At 38.8% G+C, this 16,979-nt stretch overlaps 2 long non-coding RNA genes across 2 annotated transcripts in view; one reads left to right on the top strand and one right to left on the bottom strand.

Annotated features, from left to right (window-relative positions):
* The window catches only part of LOC131223542 (uncharacterized), a 58,740-nt gene extending 42,877 nt beyond the window's left edge, over positions 1 to 15,863 (bottom strand). The window contains exon 1 of the long non-coding RNA XR_009160522.1: positions 15,770 to 15,863. This is a non-coding gene — a long non-coding RNA (uncharacterized LOC131223542). The remainder of the gene's footprint in view (positions 1 to 15,769) is intronic.
* Positions 5,143 to 7,195, top strand: LOC131223543 (uncharacterized). Its single transcript, XR_009160523.1, has 3 exons — positions 5,143 to 6,035; positions 6,389 to 6,454; positions 6,692 to 7,195. It is a non-coding gene; the product is annotated as an uncharacterized LOC131223543 (long non-coding RNA).
* Positions 15,864 to 16,979: the final 1,116 nt, after the last annotated feature.

Here is a 16,979-nt window from a genome sequence, read left to right as displayed (position 1 = left end):
GTCTTTTTTTGACGTGGTTTTCTACTCCAACGCCTACCGGCCGCTACACACGTGCATCCATACGCGAACAGAGCGGGTGTATATATATATATATATATATATATATATATATATATATATATATATATATATATATATATATATATATATACACGCGCACACACCCCACACACTCACGCTAGTGGAATTTCACCCTCTAACCCTTGACCGGGTGTGGAAACTCCAAAGAGTCTACCACCCGAGCAAGAGTAAGGATCCTGGCGTATATATTCAATCTTTCTATCAGGTGGGCCACACCGTTTAGATTATCCAGCGATATTCAGCCTTTCTATTAGGTGGGGCACACAGTTTAGATCATCAGAGAAAAACCTTAATCCACTAAACTTTCAGGTAAGCCATGCATGTAAGGAAATAAGGCACGGTCCCAAATAAAATAAAATAAAAACATGCAAGTTCTGTTGGACGGTCATTGTTGGCCTGCCCGATAGTTGATGCTTTGTCCAGATAATCTACATGCTGATCTCACCTGATGGACGGTTGTGATGTCTTGAAAACATTCCAGGTTGGCAAGTGAATCCGCGCGTAGAGGCGTGTGTGGAGTCCTCGCTTTTGGCTTGATAATAACTATGGTCGATAAAGAAACAAAAATGATGACGGAGGTGCTGATGGTGATTATGATAATAGATCCCATTAAAAAAAAAAAAGACTACTTTAATACTCAGCTAGGCGATGATGGTTGATACGCGAGCCCCAGAAAATAGTACATGTGGCAGCATCCAACTCAAGCTAAACCGTCCAAATCGTAAGCGCCAATCTAGATGTATCATCAATGAACAGTTACATGGATTTGATTGCCTAAACGGATGAATGTTGGACATTAGTTGAATGGATAAAATGAAAAATAATCGATGTCCCATTTCAATAAGAAAATGTAAACAAATCAAAGTTTGGGATAAGCTGAATCATATATTTTTTTAATTTTTTTTTCAAAACCATCACAACCAGAAAATGGGGCGACGCCGACGGATGTGTAGCTGTTTTGGGTACGGATCTTAGCCGTGGGTAATTCTGACGGCCAAAATCCGTAGCAAAAATAACCTAGTCCGTAGCTATAAGCCAGAGTTTTAACAGTGAACATCAATTTCTACTGTTTTCGCTGTGGTGTTGTTCACTAGAGATTTATTTCGATCTGATTTTTTGGTATTTCTATTAAAAAAATTTTAATAATGGATTTTCGGTGTGGATTAAACACAAACATCATGGTGGGGCCCATAAAGCCCTACCAGATCCAAAGTCTAAGCTAGCGTCTTTGTTAGTACGGTAAAGTCATGTCAGGTTTGCATTTTATATTAAAGAGTGGAAACTCATCCATAGAAAATGTGGGTTTGATATATGACAATCCAGACCATCCAAATAATGGGTATTGTTGTACATGTTTATATTTATAACTATTGTATGAAATAATATCTTAGAAATCCACTAAATGGACCCTTAATTTACGGCTGTAAATACAGTTTATTATATAAAATATGTAAAACTCATATTTTACGGATTTCGATTCTTATACGATTTCAGAAGGGATTTTTCATTTTCCCTCTCTCGACCACCCGCTTCTTCCTCTCCCTGCCATGGAATTTTCATTTTCCCTCTTTCAACTGCCCTTTTATTCCTCTCCCTTCCCTCTTTCGACCACCCTTTTCTTCCTCTCCCTTCCCTCTTTCAAGCGCCATCTTCATCGCCATTGATCGCCTTTTTGCCTAGCGGTGGCGTTACGATTCAGACCGTTCATCCAGAAGCTCGTATACAGATTTCATGCTAAGGTGAGTTTTGTAAATTGTTTGTGTTGGACTTTTGCAGTGCAACCATGTAGATTTGACCATATCCCTACAACTTATTAATTTACTCAAATGCATCCTTACACATAACATAGGATGACATTTCTCTGCCATCTCTGCCTTTAATTTATGTAAATGACTCAATCATTACGACTTCATCGGTTCATTATATCTCCATCAAGCTCCATGTTTTCACAGTGAAACCCATTTGAATTTCTAATCCCAACAGGCTATTGTCGATTCATGGCCCATTATTCTACATCATCATTACATGTGCCCTACCTACAAGTTCCTGGAATCATAATCTTTGTGGGCCCATAGCAATGTCCTTGAGAAATACAGTGTCCACTGGTTTCACCAATTCATGTTTGGACATGAACTTAAAAATGAGGCAAGTCTAAGACTCAAGTGGGGCATACCATAGGAAGTGCTAGGGATTGGAAGTCCATCATTGAAACTTTTGTGGGGTCACTTAAATTTACATCAGGATAGTATTTGTGTTTTCAGTCAATCTTAGTGGGACTAACAGTATAAACAGTATGTTTGACATATAAACATGATGGTGGGCCCCAGGAAGGTTTCAAATGATGGGCATTCCCTCTCCATTTCCCACTTTTTCTGTCTCGTGTTCCACTTGAGATTTGGATCTACTGCATTTTTTAGCTCATGAGAAATCGATGGACGGAGTGTATTTCTCACAGACACTGCTGCTAGCCCCACATACGGTAAAAACTTGTTAGATTTGCATTTTTTGTTAAATAGTGGTGACTTGTTCATAGAAAATGTGGATTTGATATATGTCTATCCAGACCATCCAAATAATGGGTCATGTTGTAGATGGTTTATATTGATAATTATCTTATGTAATGTTACAAAATGGGATTGACTTTTATGTAAGGGTTAGGTACATGAAAAGATGATTTATGGATCCATTCACTCTAGGATTATGTGAAGATACATGAAAAGATGATTTATGGATCCGTTCACTCTTGCATACTTAACAATATGAAGTTCAACCCTGTAAATGATGGAACTCTGTACACATCGGCTTTAGATTGAATGACTCGAGACCTAAGAAACATGGATCAAAATCAACCCGTTCTGTTCTGACCAAGGTCAAAAGATAAGCTGACAAGATCAGAATTCAAACCCAAACTTGCATGAATCTCATTGACAAGTCACACTTGCATCTGAATCATGTTATCCCTATAAGCTTCAGGTCCTGGAATAGCATATTGAGTACTTTGTTGCTGCACACTATCTATTAAGTGATAAGTTAGGGAATCATTTTGCCACGGTTAGGTTACGTTGCCTAGACTCTGACCTCGTACAGGTAACTTCTGTTGTGAAACAGATGTAAGATTTTGTGCTGAATTGTATTACCTAGCCTAGGAATGACTTTCATCTTGTATTTTTTGTGATTAGTTCTTTGATGACCATTTCAGCACTACATCCTATCTTGTCCTATATATATTTTTATTTAATGAGAATGTATTTCAGCAAGTGCTTCAATTGGTTGAAGTTCTCCTTTTAAAAAAAATAAAAATAAGGGTTAAGTAGCTAACCCTCCGTATCATTCCAACACATTTGGCATACATAGACTAATCCAATGCAAGTGGGAATGGGACTGTTCGGGCTCATCATGACCATTTAAATTGTCATTTGGCTACGTACGTTTGGTGCTCTTCTCAAGAACTTTGGACTCCACATTAGGTATATGCAACCATATATAATTGCCATGTTTTGCACTGGTTAATAGCCAAAGTGTGTGAGTCTGCATGCAAGATTATGTGGGCTCTTACAACTTTAATACTTCAACCTAAGGCAGGCAAAAAAGAATCATGAACTCTGTTTTGCAATGTCAAACAAATCATATCATCATGATTAGTTCATTAAAGGGTTTCACAAGACAATGTGGATACAAAGGAGGGCAATAGTGAATTATGCACGCGCCCTATATATTTTCCTACAAAATAGCTAGGTTGAAGTATTCATACTTCAAAGGACCAAAGCTTCCTTTGAAATTAAGAACCATAATACAAAAGGCACGATCTTTTGAACCATACAAAGATAAACATTCCCTTCAACACAAACATAAAAGAAAAAAATGTTTACAATTATCAATGATGTTTATAACATAACCATGTCAAGGATACAAATTTAAGAAACAATGTTCATAAATCAAATGTTGATGAATCGAATTGCAATGTACCATTTTGGGAGATATTGTAAGAAAGAGGTAAACTTTCACTTCTTTTTTTTCTTTCTTTCTTTCTTTTAATTTTTTTTAAACTTCTTTTTATCATTTTCCATCTTATTTTGTATTTGTATGTAATGATTCCTAGTGTATCAAAGCGTTCTTTGATTTTTATTTTTTTTAAATTTATTTTATATAATGAACTTATTATTGAATGCCTGCAGTTTAGATGTCATAACAACATATCATATCTTTATGACTTTTGGGAGTTATTTCCCATTATCTCATTCTTTTTCTTTATTCATTTCGATATTTGTTCTTTAAATGTTTATACTTATGATCCTTTGTTAAATGATGTTGTTAATTAGTATTTATACCACTTAGTAGATTAGCAATGTACCACCCCCCCGTTTAGAAATTTATATTGAACAAGTACATTCATTCTACTGAAAATGCTTGTTCTTTATGGATTCCTAAATTGTCCCATTTTAAACAGTTCGGTACTATACCATGTACTTAGGTTGTCATCATTTTCAGTTTACATGTAGTTTGAAATTTGGTAGTGTCTCCTTATATTTTCTCCGGATATGTGGTTCTTTACTAATTAGTTTCCTATATCCATGTGTGATGGATTACATGTGCGAACTAGTTAGTATTGAATTTTACATATATCTGGAGAATATGGGGAGGTGCTGTCGAAATTTTGGCTCACATGTAAATTGTATGGGGACAGTACATGGTATGTTACCGAATGGAATAGAGACAATTAACACCTCTAGATAGAGACAATTAGCATATCTAGATATAGACAAATAGCACATTTAGATAGAGACCATTAGCACATGTAGATATAGACAATTAACACATCTAGATAAAGATAAGTGTGAACAAAAATTTATTTATATGCACAAAAAGATAAGGGGAGTACAAACTTCTTGACTAGCATAAGAAGATAACATAAATATGTATTATTTTACTTCTTGACTAGCATAAGAAGATAGCATTCAGCTACTATGTTGAGGTGATTTCATTTCTTCACTAACTCTTACATGAATTTATCATCATCAGGGATTCAGATTAGTAATTGCTATGAATTAGAGATTATTAAAATTATTTTAGTCAGACTATGATTGTATGAAAGTTAAAATAGCATTTTATCAGTTGAAGTTAATGGGATTATAGTCAAATTTAAGTGGAAGTTGAGGATTCCTTCTTCGAAAGTAGCCATTTCATGCATAATTGTGATTATCATTATCGAAGCCTTCTCCCTCCTATTTGGGGTTAGCTTTATGAGTCTTGTTTTTCCGATACTTTTTTTTAAGGCCCTAATTCCAAGACCTTTTGGGTCTTCCTCTCATACTCGTTTCAGGCCCTTTTAGCTAGATCAAAGTTTCCCTACTTTTGGACAGTGTTTGGTCTTTGATGCTCATGAACAAACCATCTCAAGTTCGTTATTTATCTTTTATTAGGACTACCTACGAATTGTTTCATCTGAACTCATTCTTAATTCAATCTTGTCGAGTCTTTCAACACATCCATCTCAACATCCTCATCTCTAAAATAGTCAATCTCTGTTCATGTTACCTTTGTAACTGCACAACACTACTGACCACATAGCATAGCTGGTTGAATAGTTGTGTTATAAGATTTGAAATGAGAATTTTCACGATTTCTTGGCAAAAGTTCAATGACTCATGACCACTCATATGCTAAATTGGTTCGTGTGTGGGATGTGAGAGATGCGTAAGGTGGACCCCCACCTTATTGATGTCATGGCCCTTAAGTCAGCCAGTCCACTTATCAGGGGCTAAACAAGTGTTAAAGCAATGGCCGGCTTGAAAAAAGAAAGCCAGGTATACAGTATCTATCATTAGACATGTATGGCCTCCCTGTTGAGTAGATGAGACTATCCATCTTATGAAGTTCTTAATTGTGAGGGAGTGCTGCACAGGTGTAGAGTGCTGGTTCGTTCAGCCTCACAGGTGGACTTACTGTTGCTCCTGGTAAGTTGGACCCTGATTCATGTCTCGATGGCTTTCATTTTCACTGTAAAGGGGAACCTGGCAATGCAGTTAAGTAGAAAATCTTCTTTGAAGATGGTAGCTCTGACATGAAGAAGCACTTGCTTACTAATCTACTTGAATGTTGCAAACTGATGAAATTGATCAAAGTCGGAAGGCATTCATGGATTAAAAATTGAGAAATCCTTTAATATGACTAACTAAAAATTGGGACTTACTGTTGTTGGGAAATCCTTCAACAGCTGGTTGAAGAGGTTTTGGGTTGTTGGACATTTTCTCTTCTGCCTCTTGTAAGTCTATAAACACTCTTAATTGTTGTTTCTTATGTATTTCAGATTGCCAAGAAGCAGAGGGAAGATTATCTGCAACAAATGGATCTTTACAAACAGAAGAAGAATGAGGTTTTCGTAATGAGAAACTCCCTTTTTAACTCGATTGTAGGACTAAGTGAACTTTAGAGGGCTTAGTTATACCTTGTTGCCTGATGGTCACAACAAGTTTATTTTCACTGATGCAGCATGAGATGATGATGAAATTTTGTAGTATGTATTGATTTTGGAAGTATTATATGATACTTGATAAAAAAGAAATGTCATTTTTTGGTTAATGCCTTTGTTTTGCATTTTTTGTTATGCCAGCAAATTCAGCAAGTAGTAAGAAGAAGGGAATGTGGGTAAATACAGGTAAATCCCTTTACTATTGTATTGCATTGTATGGTTTATGAAATTACCAGACTATTAAAAAACTTCTTGTAGAGATCTAGTTTATGAGATTGTCTTTTCATTTTAAGACGACAATGTCTTTTTCTTTTTCTTTTTTTTTTTTGCCAGATGGAAGTGGAAGTTTCATTCCAACAAGTAGATGCAGAAAAGTAAATTATTTTTCTCAACGCAAGTCCTCTCTATAACTGATTGAAAATATAGATGGTACTCTTATTTTTTGGTAATATTATTTTTCAAAATATAGAAAATATAGACCATGCAGGTATCCTTGACTGTCTTTCATTATTTAGACCAAAACAGTGATACAAAGGGAATGTGGGTAAATACAGGAAAAACACATTCTGTCCTTTCATCAATTTTGTTACCTTAAACATAGTTATATTTAACAATGATAACTTACTGCAAATAATTGTGGCTGAGACTTTCTATGAATATCAAACATTCTTGCTATGACCTTGTTAATAGTCTTGCCTGTCGTGTCAGGGCTTGGACTGGCTCATATGTATGGTCTAGTTCTCGCAACTTTATCAAAACCATTTTCTTGTTCTCTCTTCAATGTTTCTATGTTTCTTTTCATGTAACACTCATACCTTTGGTCAGTGGCCAGGTATGTCTATGAGCTTGATTCTCTTTGTGCTATAACATCAAATTCAGTTCGGAAAGTGTGGAAATGGGTCAATGTCCACTCTAGGTTTGGAATCATTGAGTAGAACTGATATTATTGTTGTGTCTTCATCACTCTGTGATTAGTTCTTTAACAGGGAATGCAGGCATGGTTTGTCTTGATGATGTCTTCTTTCATTGTATTTGCTAGAATTTAAAGGGGATATACTTAGCTGGGGAGTTTGTTTAGTGGTACAATGGACAACTGGACTACAACAAGCTCACCCTTGATTTGAACAACACTGATACAACTGTTGTTCTTGGTCAGGTATCTTCATTATCTCCATTTGTGAGGATATGAAACTGCAAGTGCAAGTGTAGGGTTAATGAGCAGTATAGTTCACAGAAAGTACCAATTACTTTTTCGATATAGTTTTACTAATATATCATGAAGTAGATGTTTGTGTTTTCTTTATCTGATTCAAATACTGGTAATGGTCTACAGTATGGATGTTTCATTTTAGTTTTTTTCACTTTTCAACCATCATTCATATTTTTATGTCGAATTGTTACCTGCAAGTCTTTTTGGTAAAACATGTAGCCTCTAAATTGGTAAGCTAATGCTGATTATATTAGGATAATCCTTCTTCTCATTTAAGGTCCTAACTATCTCACTAAAGAGAGCATGTTGCAGACACAAATCAGTTGGGATAAAGGTTAGATGATTATGATAATTATAAGGGCCTAAACCTGAGTTGATTCAAACATTGTTGGTCACTCTACTTGGAGCTTGCACAGATGCTTATGATAATTTATATAGAATACAAAGGTTCTTTCACTTATTTTGCTTTTCTTGCAACCATGTGCTTGGAGCTTGCACAGATGCATTTCTGAAGTACAATTATCTCATCGGTTGAACCATTAATAGCAATATTTCTACTTGGAGATAGAGATGCCAAAATTTGTGAGTTGGAGTTAAGGATGGGTATTTTGGGTTTTGAAACTTGAAAGAAGCCCGGTTACCTTTGGTAATTGGTAGCATTTGTGAAATTCTATCTCCTTTGGTGTAGTTCAACGATTAGGAGGAAAAAATAGAGAAATTGAAAATAAGAAAAGATAATGCCTTTGGTAATTGGTAGCATTTGTGAAATTCTATCTCCTTTCAGTTTTTGTTGAGAAACTAATATTTTTAATTTTTTATTTCCATTGCAATTTAGGATGATTATTTCAAAGGCTTGATTAGTTTAATGATTTACGAGACTCTTCTCTGTTCTTCATATTAAGTATCTCCAATGTTGTTTTATTCGATAAGTTTGGGTGATTTTAGATTGAATTTTATGTCCATGACAAGAAATGCATGTTACTTCATACAGAACTTATATAGGGATTGGCCCACTGACTTCATCAATTGAATAATGTTGTACAATGGATATTGTTCTGTTTCGAGATTCGGATTGTGTAGTCCTTTGATGGTCTAAATCTAAAGTGGGTCCATGAACATGGGCATTTTGCTTCATGTATGCATGAACTAAGATAGATGTATAAAAAATAAGAAATGGGGCTTAGAATATAAGGCAATCTTGGTCATGTATATATGCAAAAAACAAAAAACAGATGTATCTGAAATGGGTCCCTGAACATAGGCATTTTTCTTAACTGTCCTGGTTTACCTGGCCTGTATTAACTCTTGTGAATGCATGTTGTGTTTGAGCTTTGACTGGTGAACTTGCATGTTCTAAATAAAATGGTATTCTTGTGTTTTTAGTGAACTGACCCATTTCACTGAGTTTCAGTCCCAGCCAAAACCCATCCTGTTTTAGTGAACTGCTCACAATCATTGCATTCTCTTCTTTTTTGTGATTCGAACTTGAATCGGGCATGATGAATCTTATTGCAACTAGTTTCTTCCTTGATCTAGTTGCATTATCTTCATTCCATTGTTTAATATTGAAAAATCTACGGAGCCATTTGGTATTGTTTTAGAATTGAATATTTCAGCTAATTACACAGTTTCTATTCACACATTGAAATCGTATGCAATGTTCTAGATTTTTTGTTGCTTTTGGGTGATTCTCATTTACACATTATGTAATGCATGATTTTACTTTTCAGTCGCTAAAAGTTTTATTTTATTTTATTTTATTAAAGGTTGTGTTTGGATATCAAATGGATTTTGCAATAATAACAATTCAACATTGTGAAAATAAATCATTGCAATGTGTTTCCAGTTACAAAATTGTCTCTCTCTGTTATTTGATTCTTTTTGTTTGAGGTCCACTTAAATTCAAATAGTGTCAATTTCTTGGAATGATTTGGCTTCGGGAATTTCACTGTTGCAACATAACTATTGTGATTCAATTTCACATCCGAATACAGCCTTAAGTACAACATGTATTGAATACTATAGGATTGAAGTTTATACGCAATAGGTGATGCAATATGTTCATTCTTAGATTACCCAATAGGTGAGTGAAATATGAAGGGTGTTGTTTGGATGCATTGTCAAATTGAACTTCAATTGTTAGTCTAATAAGGTGGAAAGAAGACCAAAAATTGTGATTTCTTTCCTTGTCATTCATATTCAATTACATTACTTTCAAGTTGGACTGGAAGCAAGTTTCTGTGATGTTGAGGGCTTCTTAATATCGATACAAGGATTATTAACTTTGGTTGTTTAAATTTGATTAAACTGCTTGTTCACAGTTCAATTCACTTTGGCATCCGAACACAGCCTAAAGGAACTTGGATTTACTTGATTCCTGCTTTGAAAGCACAAATATTGGAGACAATTAAGTGAAGGTTTTGTATTATATTTCTACAAAGATCTCACTGTTATGTACTCATATTGGAGAGCCCTTTGCTTGATTAATGTTACTGTAGTACTTAATAAAGTTTTGTGTAGCCTACCCCTCTTATAAGTCTGAACTGTTTAAAATGAGAAAGATCTATTCTAATGGAATGCTTTATTCTTTTAGGATTGTTTTCTTTCAGTGATTAGAGTAGTCATTGAAAGATATTTGAAGATTAGTACCTGAACAAGAGATAAAAAAGTTCATATGTTTATCTTGTCTGCAATTAGTAACATTACTCATTATGTATGTCCAAAGAAATGCATTTGGAATGGTTAGGATCATCTTTCTGTTGTGCTTAAGTTTATATTTTGTTACTATTAGTACTATGTTTTCATGAATGCGTTTGGAATGCATTTAGAATGGTTAGGATTATCTAGTTTTAGATGTGTGTTGATTAGGCAATCAATTTTTTTATTAATTTTTAAAAAAAAATTTATGGGAAACGCCGATGGCTTTTTGCTCTCGAAAAAGCAGAAGGATTTTTTTGTCCTCCACAGCCATCGGACATGTCGACGGTTTTAGCCGTCGAAAACGCCAATGGCTAAAACTGTTTTCCTCAGCCGTCGAAAACGCCGACAGCTTTAGCCGTTGTAGACGTCGAAGGCTAAAACTGACACCTCAGCCATCAGGAACGCCAACAGCTAAAATCCGTCAGCGAGCAACACCCACGCTGTAAGCCCCGTATCCTAGACCGTACCGTTCCATAGGCTTCCACGGTCTTTCCGGTCGAATTCCGACAACCTTCGACCCTTAAACGGTATTTGCGCGCGACCCTGGTTCTCGTGCCGTCAACCCGAGTCGACTCAACCCAGGACTTATACCTTAGCGACCGCGTCGTCGCCGCAGTTCCGATGCCGCGACGTGCGCGCCAAGGCGATACCCTGGTTGGGAGATGTGGGCCAGCATTCGGTGCGAGGAAAATGCCGCGCTGCAAATTCCAAGGGAATCTCTACAAGGTGTCACATCAATCAATCAATCCCATTAATCCCATCATGTCAAGTACACATCACCTTTCACCCTTTCCCAAGCAAACTCCAAAGTCAAAAAGTTCTTACACCACCCATACCCTCTCTTACAACTTTTGCCAAAAAAGTCAAAAAGAGCTCTTACACCCATCCCTCTCTCCCATCGATCACTCTATCACCCATCACTCTCTCTCTCTCTCTCCCTTACAAGTCTCTCTCAATTTCAAACTCTCCCATAAGCAAAAATCCATACGTATGAGCCCTCCCATGGTGAAAAAAAAAATGCAAGTGTGACCCACCTTTCCATCCTTAGATCTCTCATCTCAACCATCCATTTCTCATCTTCCTCCATCAAAGAGAAGCACAAGGAGCTAAGGAAGCCAAGGAAGCAAGAAGATCAAGCGGTAGGTGTTTTGATAGGGTAGATTTTGATGTTTTTAAGATGGGCCAAGTGAGGCCAACCGATCAATGGTTTGGATCTCACTTTGGACCCTAAGATGTGGCCAATGGCCCACTTGGATCATCATGATCATTCCATGATGGGGTCATTCTCCATGGACCCCATCATGATGTTTATTTCCTTGCATGCTTAAGGTCATCTAGACCGTCTATTTTAGTGGAGAAGGGATCTCCACCGTTGGATTTCGATTTCATGGACCCACATGTAATGGGACCCACTTGATGTATGATTTAGTGCAAGGGAGGGCCCATAGTGCCGGGGTCCCTCCATCACGTGGGTCTCACTCTCTATCCCTCTCTCTTTTATTTTATTTTATTTTTTTGTAATGATAATGAGATTGTGTGGCCCACTTGAATGGACCCCACCATGAGGTAGGTATTTTATCCATACCATTTATAAGTGGGGCCCATCTTATGTGTAGTACCCATGCCATCCATCACTTGGTGGCCCACCTAAGCAGGGCCCACCTCCAACGTATGTGCCAAGTCCAGCGTCCAGGGACGCTGGACGTTTGCTGGAAAGAAACACAAATATCAGCTTCTTCCCAAGCTTTGGGATGGTCCACTCATGTAGGCCCCACCTTGATGTATGTATTAAATCCATGCCGTCCATTCCTTTCCCAAGATTGTTTTAGGCGTTGAGCCAGAAGATGGGACCAATCAGACTTCCAGGCGGGCCATAACATGGCAAACAGTGGGCTTACCATTGAAACCTCCCCTATTACTTCTATATACTGAAACAGGCCCAATATTGGGCTTGTTTTGCCTGTCGTGAGGCATGGAGAGCCATTGGACGGAGTGGATTTGCAAGATGTGGACCCCACCTGCAAAATAAAAAAAAATAAAACCATAACACAGCAGCAACGCTGCTGTGTCAGGGACGGCAGCAGGCGCTGCCTGCCCCCAGCGTCCAGCGGACGGGCTGGCGGACAGCCACCCACGGCTGTAGCCATGGGCCCCACCTTGATGTTTATGTGTCATCCAATCCATTCATATGGTGGACCCTGAGGTCAGTGGACCACCCTCCAAATTTGAGGTTCATCCAAGACTCGGGTGGCCCACATCAAAGGAAACAGTGTGAATTAGACTTTACCCTTGAAACCCTTTCTGGGCCCACAGAAGTTTGGGATCAAGGTGAAATTTGTTTTCACCCTTCATCTGGGCCCACGTGGCCTTATCAACGGGTTGGATGACATAGCAACATTATGGTGGGCCCCACATGGAGCCCACAAAGATGTATGTGTTTCATTTCCACCGTCCGCCTGGACGGTGGAGCCCACTGTGATGTTTGTATTTCCCCCACCGTCCTGGACGGTGGGTGTGTGCGTGCGTGTGTGTGTATATATATATATGTATATAAAATATTATATTATATATAATATTATATGTACTAAATATATATATATATATATATATATATACATATTATATATTGTATTATATATATATTTTTCTGGTGTGGGAGGCCCAGCTCAGTTTGCTTGTGGCCCGTGATTGAGGCCCACCTTGATATATATATATAAGGCCCACCTCAGTTTACTTGTGGCCCATAGTTGAGGCCCACTTTGATATGTATGTAAGGCCCATGGGTCGAGGCCCATTTGATGTATTAGGGGCCCATGGGTTAAGGCCATTAAAAATGTATTGGGGCCTATGGGTTGAGGCCCATTTGATGTACATATGGGGGCCCAATTGGCAAGGCCCATCTGATACACATAAGGCCCAAAAGATTAGGCCCATTCGATGCATTCTAAGGCCCACGGGTTACGGCCCATTGCAATGCACATAAGGCCCATTGGTGCGGCCCATTGATGTGGCCCACTTAATGAATATAAGGCCCATGTGATTTGGCTCATTTGATGTATTGAAGGCCCAATGGGATGTACCTAAGGTCCATTGCAATGTGTGATCCCAACATAATTTATGTAATGATATTTGTGACAGTCGTGCCTTGGGAGAAATGTTGGTTTGACGTCCACATTGCAAGTATAGTGTTGGTTAAATGTCCGCATTATGCCTTTTCCGAGGGCCCATTGTTAGGCTCGTACGTGTAATGTGTAGGCCGTCTAGGCCCATCTTCATTATGAACATCATCCATCCCATATAACATGTTTAATTCCATGATTCATGATCATATGCATCATACGTATGCTTGATATGAGAAATGACTGATCATAGCATATGCCTTTGGGCAGATGGTTTAGGGGCTCCCGTACAGGGGGTGTTGCCCTACATGAGCGCACGATACGCGCAGGATTGCTGCATGACTGGATAGTGTGATTCATGCATTCGCATTGTGTGATATGGTTACTGTACGCCCTAGCGACATCAGGGTCGTAGCCTCCACAGACGTATCGTGGTTGGCAGGATTGGATACCGAAAATACTGTTCTACATGGGGTGTGATAGATATCCCTGGGTGAAAGTTCCTAAACCCTTATGGTACCAAGAGGTTGCTCCAACGTCTAGACCGAGTGGGTGCATGAGCGCTGAGTGCCGATTACCAGACGGTTGCGCTTTCCACTGTGTCGTGGTCGGTTGGAAGGGGGTGCAGCCTTACCCGTCCTAGAGTAAGGGGCAAAGCTAGGCTGAGTCTGACCAGCTCGAGGAATGGGTCCGCTATTGACGAGCCGAGCCCAATATTGGCAGGCGGATAGTGAGGTCTTTTCTACTCACCTTATTGCGCGCGATGGGGCGGCAATCTGGCTTGGAGTGTACTAGACCCCGGTGATATTCCAGATTTTGAGCTGTATTGATATGTGGACTTAGATGAGGATTTGTATGCTTGAGTTGCATTTCGCATTGCATGGCCTTGGTATGGCCGACATCATTCTTTGCACCGCATGGCCTTGGTACGGCTAATGGTATTCTTGACATTCATCAGCATGTTCCGCATTACTTTGATACTGCATAACTGCATTACCACCTTGAGCATACACTTTCACCACCCTCTAAGCTTTCTATAAGCTTATGCACGACCGTTGCGTGCAGGTGACGTTGGATCGCAGCAGCGCTGAGCCTTGGACGCGTAGCAAATCTTTTTTGGAGCTTTTGGTTTATCATTATTGTATTTCCCTTTATGCTTATTATACTTGTAAAGTTTTTTATCATAGTGAAAATGTGATGGAGTTTTTTGTTGTTGTTTGTGGGTTATGCCTTTGGTTATGCTTATTACGAATCAAACTGATGTTGAAAATCCTCCTTGTAGCATCCCAGGATCAGAACCTGTCGAATGGGCGCTGGGAGTCGAGAATGGGGTTCTACGGAGGCAGTCGGCGCCGGATTCGGCGATCGGGAATTTTGTGAGCCCGGTTTCCGAGTTTGGGGCATGACACGACCCCTTTTCCCGACGGACTGTCCGACGGGTAAAAGTCGTCGAAGAACCTCATTGCCAACGGTTTGGAGCCGTCGGCGTTGCCCTATTTTTTATTAGTGCACACACACACACACACATATATCACCTCAAAATGCTGTACAGATTGATTTGGGAGGGACCTCGAAAGGCCCCTCCTATCATAAACGGAAACACAACAGAAAGAGAGGAGGACTGAGGCAGGTTAGGCTGGAGGAATGTTACCCAGCTTGGTTTTATCTAAGAAGATAAGACAATGAATTTTAGCCGGGAGAACCATAACCACATGGAAAAGGAGGTTTTCCCTGAATCAAGTTGATTTTGAGGATGACCTGTTCAGGATAAGTAACACAATTTGTAAGGTGTAATATGAGCTAATAATATTATATACTATGTGTACAATCACTACAATTATTGAGTGCATGTGTAGCAATCATCGCCAACACTAGAGTAACAAATAATCACCCTTAATAACAACACCAATACCATAATAATAATAATAATAATAGTAATAATAATAATAAAAGCCTTTTGGAGGGGGAAGTCCTTTCCTTTTTATGCCTTCTTACTTCCCTGTGGAGGGAATGTTGTTTCTCCTCCCTTCCTTTATAGGAGATGGGAGCATAGATGCCATTGTGCCCTTTTTTAAGCACAACTTGGACAGCTTCAAGAAATCTTGCTACTCTCTGGACTAGAAGATTATGGCCATGCGTGCTCTCTCTCTCTCTCTCTCTCTCTCTCTCTCTCTCTCTCTCTCAAATTACTATTAACTTATTTTGCTTAACTAGACATGTATCATACATGCGACAACTATTTTGGTATGGATAATGCTTGCTACTTATATACTAGAAGATGGTCATGAACTCTCTCTCTCTCTCTCTCTCTCTCTCTCTCTCAGATATATATATATAGGAAAATTGACCGTACTCGCCTCGAAGTTTGGGTCAATTACCTCGATCATTACGACACTCCATATATTCCCTAAAGGGCCTTCTGACAACTTTGAAGTTTGTTTCGGATGAAAATGCCCCTGACCTTCGTTCAGTAGTTGCATGGTTTTCTAAGGATTAAGAAGTTACGTAGTATTTAATGCCAGTAAAGTGATGTGTACGGAACCCTTTTTGCACATGGGCAAGGACTAAACTCGTGAGGCCTATATTGATGTATGTGTATAATCCATGCCCTCCATCCTTTTTATCGTGTCATTTTAGGGATAGGGCCCAAATATCAGTTGATCTAAAGCTCGTGTGGGTCACATAATAGAAAATAATGGTGATAATGGAACCCGCTGTTGAAACTTTTCAGGCTCACTATGATGTTTGTTAGAAGTGGACATTGCCTAAGTCAGACTTTTTGGGCCCATGTCGAGCTGACCAACAAGGTGGACAGAACGAATCTCCCCATTATTGGCCTCAGGCGGCATAGATTATTCACATACATCAATGTAGGCCCCACTAGATGGTCCTTGCCAAGGCCTATCAAAATGAAGACTTCGACCTGATAGGAAGTGAACACGTTGCAAACTACGACCCATGCAACATGACAACCACAACCCATATAACATGGCAACTACGACCCATGCAAACCACGACTTAAATAGGCCCACATTGATGTATGTGAATAATTCATGCCGCTCATCCTTTTATTGTGTCATTTTAGGGGCAGAGTCAAATATCAACCATGACCCTTCATGGATGAAAACCACGATCTATTGTGCCTGTGAACCCCGACACTTCTAATGGATCGTGGTTGTCATGTAGTAAGGGTCGTAGTTGTCATATTATATGGGTCATGGTTATCACGGGTCGTAGTTATCATATTATATGGTTCGTGGCTATGATGTTATATAGGTCGTGGTTGTCATATTATATGGGTCGTAGTTATCATATTATAGAGGTCGTGGTTGTCACAAGTCATAGTTATCATGTTATATCGGTCGTGGTTGTAATGTGGTAAGGGTCGTGGTTGTCATAT

Source organism: Magnolia sinica, chromosome 13 (genome assembly GCF_029962835.1).
Source record: "Magnolia sinica isolate HGM2019 chromosome 13, MsV1, whole genome shotgun sequence".
NCBI lineage: Eukaryota > Viridiplantae > Streptophyta > Magnoliopsida > Magnoliales > Magnoliaceae > Magnolia > Magnolia sinica.
Note: the sequence above shows the minus strand (reverse complement) of the source record. Positions and strands in the feature narration are given on the sequence as shown.